Genomic DNA, 9,676 nt, shown 5'->3' with positions numbered 1-9,676 from the left:
GTGTAGCCAGCTGTGGTTGGAAAGCCGAGTTAAAGGAAGATTTTTTTGATGATGAGGAGTGGTGGCAGGAGGAAGGAATAACAGAGAACTAAATTATTCCAAAAGTGAGTTAAGTCCAAGTCGCAGCTTCTCATTACTCAGAGCAGGTCAGGTCTCAAAGACTCGGCTCTCAATGGCAAAATAATCTGGCTATGAAGATATGGGAGCAAACAAGTGGTGGACCTTTACTTTTAAATATAAAATTTGTTTTCAGATGTTTACATGTTTTTAATTATTTACTCTATATATGGCAACTCATCTTTTGAAGAAATTTAATTTACACAGAAATGTTATTTACACAGAGTATACTACTTAATATCCAACCTCTCTAACAAAAAATAGAATTGAAAAGTCTACTAGCTGGACTAGCTACTAGCTGGAAGTTGGATATTCTGATAAAATATGTGAATGACTTTGACTGTCTGAAATATATTTAATTTCAGTGTCGAAGACGCACATTTTTTATGTATTTTTAAAAAATTATGACAAGCTAGAGCTTGGCAACAAAGCAAAGACAATAATAATAACAATGGCACCACAGGCAACACACAACAGCAGCTTGATCCTATAACAAAGTCCGATATATAGTGATACAATAGTTATGCATAGTGTAAACGCAGAGAGGAGGTAAAACACAAAATTATAAACCTCAGATTTGTAAAAGTTTTGCTGTTTAGCAGGAGTTTGTCATTCTCTGCCCATTAAGAAGAATTTAAAACCACAGCCTTCACTCAGGAGCAAAGATCAGTCTTTAAACATAAAATAAACAATAATGTGACATTTCATGATAGTTCGCAATATCGACTGATATGGAAATCTTTATTTTACATTAATTGTATTCCATATTGCCCAGTCCTATGACCGAATTTAAAGATCTGAGGCCAGAAATTTGTATTTTTAAGTGTGTGCATGTGTCTGGATATAAGACTGCAGGTCATGTGTCCAACCTGGTATGTGCGGATCTGAAATGAGTGCAGTATATCTTACCATGCATGCAGTCATTAAGAGGAAATTGAGAGGTATTTAGAGTGTTTCTAGTTTTACAGGGATAAAGGGAACACATTTTTGTCCTAATCTTGTTGGATGAATAATGTAATGGCAACACAAGTTCTCCATATCAGTATCACCATTATGTTTTGGGACAAAAAAATTCTTTGAAACAAAGAAACCAAAGCAAATCCATACGATTCGCCAAATGCTGAAACAAGACTGTGTGGAGTTAAGCACTGCTCCCTTTTCCCAGCGATCGGTTTTCCAGAAAATGCTCCCAGTGCAGTGGAGAGGGCCTCATGCAGCAGGGCATTCCCATGAAGAGGGGAATGTTTATTTTGCAGAGGATTTAAGCTGACATGTGTGAAGCCATTTAGCAGACTTAGTCTGTTAATTAAAAGCCATCTAATTTTCTACCTTTAGCCTCATTACAGTGAGACCTCAATGAGAACTGAGCAGGCCACGGTATGTGACAAGCCAACGCTCACAAATTCATTAAGCTGCACATGCGACACACACGTGCACAGTCAAGGTCAAACGTGGCTTTGGTCATGCATGAGAAGATGGAAGCTGTTTCAGCAGGCTGTGTGTGTGAGATACGCTAATGTACAGAAGTGTTTATTAGGTTTTGGGTTGAGTTGAATCTTTTATTGTATTAACTTTTTATGAAATAAAAAAAAACATTTCTTTATAATTAATTTATAAAAAATAAATAATCTGTAGAAATGTAGATTAGTATTGAAAGTGTAACATGGAAGCTAACAGAATTTAAATAGTCCCAGAATGTAAGGGCAGGCAGGTTTCATTTGAGATGTTTAAATCCAGAAGCTACATGACATAAAACTTAACTTTTACAAATTTTCAACAACTTGGCCAACCCCACGCAGCACACGCATAAACACAGTCAAGACGACAGGGACAGGAATCTACATTCAGGAATGTTCATCCACAATCACTACAAAAAGAGACTTTGACAAAAGTCGTTTAGAGTGGAGCCACTGGTGCCCTTGTGGCTAACCCAGACATCAGAGAAGTTATGACCTGCCATCAGCATTTGGCCAAGGATCTAGAGAGCACATGACCTCATTAAACCAGCTTAAAAAAGGAATGAGGCACCAGCAATCACTGACAACAACAGCCTCTAAATTCCATTGTTCACGACGGGGCAGCAGTTGCATTTTTTTTATTGTCGAACTAAAATTACACAGTGACACGTGGCATATACGGAATGACTATAATCCAATTGTGTTACTGCTTTTATGAAGGGCAAACACAAAATGGTCTGTGTTAAACAGCCAAAAGTAGAAGCGAGCTCATAAAAACTTGATGCTTTACTGACCTGAACAACACTGCAACCAGCAGTGGAACCCACATCAGATCCTGTGCAGAGGGTTTTCACCCCAAACCTGACGAGTTCTGAACAGCTGAGAGGACAGAGTTTGTTAACACGCTCACAATTTACAGACTTGAACTACACTTACAATACATTAACAAGCATATAACTAAGTGAGGAGTCTTTAAAAACACTCTCGTAAAGAAAAGAGATTAAATGGCCATAATAATTTTCTGATATTCAAAGGTACAGGGAGCTGACTGAGTCAATATCAGCTGAAATTGAAATTAGCATTTCAATCCACTGATTAAACAGATTTTAAAATGCACCTATAAGGTAAAAGTAATGTAGGGTAATACATCAGTTATACATCAGTGGAGATTCAAATTTTAAGGTTTTCAATTTAAAATGTTCAACTATTTGATAAATGGAGGATGAGGTTTGTTTAGCTAACTGATCGGAAATAAATTGATAAAATAATAACACAATACAAAACAATACATGAAGTCAATGGATACTTTCCCTAACAAAGTTAAACGTGTTAAAAGCAATAAATTTGAAAGTGATGTTTGGAAAGTGACGTTCAAAATCACAACTACCGCTTAGAACCAAATGTAAATCATAGAACGAGCTGTTGAAATAACATCTCCCCATCTCCTCAGGCCTGGAGCCTGGTTCATCAGTGAAACCAGGGGCCGGGTCGTCTGGTGACCTTTGGTTCCATGGGGTCTGATCCTGGGGCCTCCTGCTGAGCTCCTGGAGCCCAGCAGGAGGCCCGCGGGGGTTAATGTCTGTCCACCTGTCAGCAGTTTGGTGTCAGCTACATAAACATCACTCTGAGAGCATCCCTTCACACAAAGCTTATCACATCATTTAATTAAAACTCTTGCTTGCTGTTTTGATTCATATTGTTTCATGTGTACTCAAACAACCAGCTCTGCTCCCTGTACAACTACACACACTCATTATGGACTGAACTGTGGGGAAATCATATGATCCATTCACTATACAAATTCTACACTGTATATATTAGTTATTCCATTCATTTATTTATATTTTTGTATCCTTCCTTACACTTAAGTCTTATAATCTACACGTATCCTTCCATGTTACATATAATTACTTACTGATGCCTATTTTTGACTCTTGCTGCTGTAATATTTATTTATTAATTTTGTAAACAAGTTTATTTCATTTAACAACCAAACAAAACCAAAAAAATGAAAACACAAAATCCCAAACCTTGAATGAATATTACAAGTTTCCTTAATGCGGGACTTATAAATAAATACCTTATCTTATCTTATCCTTTCCTATTTTATCTGATCGTAACATTATTGGAGTTAAACTTCCATGCAAAAATGGTTCTTGGAAGTCCATTAAATTGTTTGAATCTTTCACCTTATCAATAACAGGCATGTGAGGCTAATGTGGCTAACTAGCTAACTTCCTAGCTGACACCATCTATGGCTGACACACCCTTTGAAGATCATTAGCAAAGCTGCTAACTTCACACTCTCCAGTTAGCATTAGATGCTAATCATTCACACACACCTGCTAGATGAGTCACCTGCATCTAGTCGAACACAACATGGCTGAAAAACAAGTTAGGCAGTTTATACATCATAACTCACACATTAGACATGTTATCTCTCCTACCTGCTCCGAGGAGTATCTCCATGCAGCTCCCTTCGTGTTAGCATGATAGCACTAGCAAAAGTTAAAAGCCCTTTTTCCCTGAAGACATTTTAATGTACTAGCATTAGCATTAGCATTAGCGGCTAGTTCTCGTCACTAGCTAACATAGATCATTAGCTAAGGCTAGCTTACTACAACTAGGGGTTCAAACAGGAAAAACATTGGTAAATATTATAGGAGAGTTGTGGCACGATTCTTTTTTTTGAACGGTTGACAGAAAGAAGAATAGTTAGAATTATAATGGTGGGGGGGGGGGGGTAATTGCATAATTGCTCATCACTCCCATCCTTCCTGTGTAACCATATGGGAGAGTGATTAAGTTAGAGCCTAGACGCCAAACACTAAACTTGTTGTAATGCTGCAATAAATGTTCGAACGTGAGTTGTCTGACTGAACTTGAGTGAAAAGGAACAGGAAGAAGAATAATCTTATATAATCTACCCCTCTTTCACAAGAAATTAATTAACAATGCAAATGATTCAATAAAATTAGAACATCCCTCTATGAGTTCCTAAGCTCACAAAGTGATTTAACTGTCACAACAAAACAAAACAGAACAAGACTTAAAGCAGAATGCCTAGACATGTCCCACACTAGTGGTTACGGAAGTGCAATACTTGGGACACTTCTAGGCACTTATCATAGAGGCAAAATGCCTAGAAATGCCCCGACCAATCATAATGAGCCGGACACTTCTTGGCACTTATCATAGAAGCAAAATGCCAAGAAATATCCTGACCAATCATAATGAGCCGGACACTTCTAGGCACTTATCATTTTTGCAAAAGGCCTAGAAATGTCCTGACCAATCAGAATGAGCCGGACACTTCTTGGCACTTATCATAGAAGAAAAATTCCAAGAAAAGTTCCGACCAATCAGAATGAGCCGGACACTTCTAGTCACTTATCATAGAAGCAAAATGCTTAGAAATGTCACGACCAATCAGAATGAGCCGATCACTTCAGGGAAGTACAATACGTGGGACACCTTTAGGCACTTAACATTAAAGCAAAATGCCTAGACATGTCCCACACTAGTGGTTACGGAAGTGCAATACTTGGGACACTTCTAGGCACTTATCATAGTAGCAAAATGCCTAGAAATGTCCCAACCAATCAGAATGAGCCACACACTTCTAGGCACTTATCATTGAGATAAAATGCCTAGAAATGTCCCGGTCTTGTGGTTAGGGATCTGCAATACTTGGGACACTTGTAGGCACTTAATAACCACATTCATTGTATTTCCTCAACATACTGGCTTGAATAGTTTTAGAACAATATTTGTTTTAGATACTTTGGTTTCTTTGTTGAGATTTTCCATAAACTGGACACTTTCATTGTAATGAAATGTTCTATAAATTCTATTACATTATAATGTCTTTCTCTTTTTCTTTCTCTTTCTCTGACAAGTCTTTGAATTGATCTAAACTCAATAGTCAAAATATAGTTTTTAGTATTCACAACAATCATGAACAGAGGAGTTGGTCTATAATGTCCACACCACACTGGGTCTGCTGTGGGTTGGTGTGGCAGGACAAACCTCCCACCCGGGCACCATTTGGATGATTTCATGTACGTATAAGAGTAGTTTGGTCATTTTGTGGGTTTTCTGTGCGCAGAGCTTGACCACCTCCAACCCACATGTGTCCCCCCGTGTGTTATCCCATGCATGTGCCCAAACTAGTTTTGCCCCCATGAGGGTTTTCAAAGGACAGCCCCCTGTTGTCTTTCCCCTGAATATGATAAAATATATAATAAGAATCAAACCAAATGAAATTTGTTCTCGTCTTTCATACGCAATATTTGGGCTTAACATGCACCAGAAGAAAAATCTGAAGATCCATAGTCTCTCGCTGAGGGGATTGATTTTTCATGCGTTTATTGTCTTCTGATGTGATTCTTGGTGATCATTGTTCTGTTCTATATTAAAATCGTTCATTCAGTATCTAATCTACGTTTTGTTGTCAATTTTAAATATTTTCTTCGAAGCTGTCTGTGAATAACTGTTATCTTGGATACATGTAATGAAACTTTTAAACTATATGACTCTTAGTTTATTATTGCAGATTTTAACAGATGTAATTATACTGCATATGCATTACTAGTATTGTGGTGGTACACTGCAAGTGACCAGACTGATATGTTTATGTGTTGAGGACCCACAGAGCGCTCCACACTGAAGCCCATTTGGGAGCATTGTGGGCAATGTCAAGGCCGAAAAATCACACACACACACAGACAACAGTCCACTGTGATAGACCCGCTGTGGGCTCGGCTCTGCTGTGCTTACAGAGATTTGCACTAATGAATACAACTATTTTCCCACTGCACAAAAAAATGCTTATAAAATCACAACTGTCATCGGTGAATCTCTGCTTGGCCGCCTGCAACGCATCCCTCATCACCACTTCCAGGCCCCAGCTCCGGCTTTTTAGACAGTAACACGAGGAACTTTAACACAGACCAGAGTCACACGTCCCTAATCAACAGTGAGAGAAGCAGACAGACGACAGACGCAATGATTGGCTGACAAGCAGAATAACCAGATGGATATGGAGATGACTTTGGAGCAGCGGACACAGATAGCGAGTCAACATGTCAGGCCTACGTAGCAGATGGACCACCATGAAGTGCAAGGCCACAGTCAATGTGTTCTCAGGTCTTCTTCCTCCTCCTCCTCCTCCTCCTGCACCCATTCTCCAACACAGTTAACGAGAACCTGCTTGACAACAATTCAACTTGTTTAGACAGTTTTATGTTTGTGTTTTATGATAACAAACCTGACTTAGGGAGCTGGTATAATCTGTTCTCTGTACTGTAGTGCACATCGGGCCTGGATCTAGAAGTGGGCAGTTTCTACTCTGCCCACTCAATAAGTCAACTTTATCCTGTGCTGTTTGAGTCTGCCAATAACATTTGTTTGACTCGTCCCGTCAGAATTTCCTGATTTCGGAAAAAGCTTGGTTGAATTTCATATTGTGACGCAATGTCTCTTCATTTATTTGTATTTCATTTGTACACTGACTTGTTTCCTACCACCTACACGTGGTCACATTGTCACATTGCATCCAGCTGATTGTTATTTATCTTATATTTAGTTAACTATTATCTTATAATTATTATTATAGCCTTTAAATCTTGGAAAAACAATCAATACTAAGTCAACGATGTGAAAAAGTGCCCACCCCAAATGTCTAATTGCCCCCCTAATCTTAGCAGTCACATCCTGACAGGAGCTGGCAGAGAGGCGGACGGATGGTTGGAGAGTCCAGTAAAGTAATATACAGACAATTTACATATTATAACCAGTCGTGACACCTACACAAGCGAAAACATTCCGTGCGATGTGATAGTGATTTCTTTAGTCTGAATCCAGCTCTACACCTCAGGGATGTGGTGGAACAGGAGAGAAATGCAGCTGACAAATCTGCAGAAAAGGGAAAACATGTTTTATTCTTATATTCCTTATATTCTCACCAGGCTAGAGACTTACTTACCAGTTACCATCACTTCTAAACTCCCACACTCCCCTACTCTTTCAGTATCATACCACAAAGATGGATGGAAGCAACATGAAAGTCTGGGAATCCAGCAGAGCAGATAGGCAGTGATATGGAGTGCTGCTCTTCCCTGGGCCTCATCATCTGTCAGCTGACTTGGCGACAGACAGCTGCGTGCGGGGTAGAAGATATATGACGAGCAGAGCAGCAGATCTGCTCTCTGCTGGCAGGCCACAGAGGGATGAGGTGTGCTGTCAGTACCGAACCGGGCGCAATGGCTGACATGTTGGCACCCTGCTTTTTTTTTCAACCAGTAGACTGTGGGGAGAGTGCAGGTCACGTGTAATGAAAGTTATCAACTGTAAAGGTAGAACAGCACATGATTTACATACATGCACATATCACCCTCCTGCTTCTTTCTGGTTTTGCTGCTTGGTGCTTATTACAAACTAGATACTTGAATCACTCTCCCCACAATGAACGTTTGACTATGCTTTGCTCAGCCAGTTTCAAACACATAACTGGCATCAACTCAGCTGAATTTAAACATTATTTGTATTAGCCATGGTTTTATTATTTCATTAAAGACTCTTGAATTGCCCTGTGATGTCAAATGACATATGGGAACCACAGCGAACGATGTAATGATGACAACGTACCGACCGAGGTTTGTTGTCTTTATGTTTTTTTCTCTTTATTATCTTATTACCTTCACCAAGAACATTAGGTTTTCACCCCTGTACATTTGTTTGTTATTCAGCGGAAGTCCACAAAAAATGGACAACAGATTTCCATGAACCTTGGTGGAAAGATGACACATCGGACACCACTCAAATTCGTCATGGATCTAGAGAAGGGGACATAATGTGATCCATAATCAGGGGACAGAGGCCAGTAAGTAGTCATGTTTGTTCTCTCCAATCTACAAATTTAACTAAAATTTAAACCAACTCATCACAAATATGTCTCCAGATTATGACTGGAGATTAAAGGCCCTGTATATTATCTGGAGAGCCTTAAAGTGTGGAGTCATGCTTAGAAATTACTTTTGATGTTGTGTTTTTTGATATAAGAGTAATTCATTATTGATGCAATATCTCATATAATAATAAATGGGGAAATGATGCTCTCACCCACTCGTAACATTGTGTAATTTGCATCCGACAGATAATCAGGGATAAATAGGTGACATTTACAGCATGTAAATTAGTGTTCCTCACACTCGCCAAGTGTAAAAATGTAAAAAATGTTCCTTAAATACCAGAATATCGCCTGTGGGAGAGAAAACGGTGGTGGAACAACAGCTGAGAAATGGGATGGGGTGGAAAGGGGGGTTGTGATTTCTATTTTCACTTCTGAAAGTGTGAATTGTTTGTGGGAGAAGCTGGAGGAGAGCAGCACTGCAGAGGTGCTGTAATGTGGATCCTGACATACAGTGGAGAGCCTCGTGGCTTTTTTGGGGTTTCACTATCACTGTTCATCTGACACAAACTTCACACAAGAGCCACATCCACTCTAGCCACAGAACATGGTGTCATAGAGGGAGGTATCATGCTCATGAAAACTCACCTCTGGGTCCCTCTGCTTCCAAAGGTTAAAAGCAGCTGACGTAAGGTCCCATGTGAGACCCGCGGACGGGGATGTTCTGGAGGTCTGAGTTATTGCAATGAGCATCTACCAGTCCAAAAAGGTCACGACCTTTCAGATACAGTATGTGTCAGTGCAAGGTGATGTTACACCAGCGCGACAGCTACGCCATGCAGGATCTCCCCTGGCACGCTGCCTTTCAACAGGAACTCTGATATCAACAGAATATAACAGAGCTGTAAGTGCTGTGTAAGTTGTGCAGGATTGTGACCTTGATGCCAGATGGTTGATGACCTCGTGTCTACTGTGTGTTTGTGCCCTGGGTAAAGCTGCTGTGGGAGCAGTTTCCTCCACTGGACATTTCAACACAAATTTTTTTAGAATTTGTTTGATATAAAAATTAACAAAAAATTACAAAAAACATTTATATACGATATAATAAATGAAAACGTAAGGTGCTCGAGTCTGCTATAGTTTTCTTCCACTGAAGCTTGCCATGTTTGCTGTTAGTGAGAGCTGATTGGCA

The sequence above is a fragment of the Platichthys flesus genome, chromosome 5 (genome assembly GCF_949316205.1).
Source record: "Platichthys flesus chromosome 5, fPlaFle2.1, whole genome shotgun sequence".
Taxonomy (NCBI): Eukaryota; Metazoa; Chordata; class Actinopteri; order Pleuronectiformes; family Pleuronectidae; genus Platichthys; species Platichthys flesus.
Note: the sequence above shows the minus strand (reverse complement) of the source record.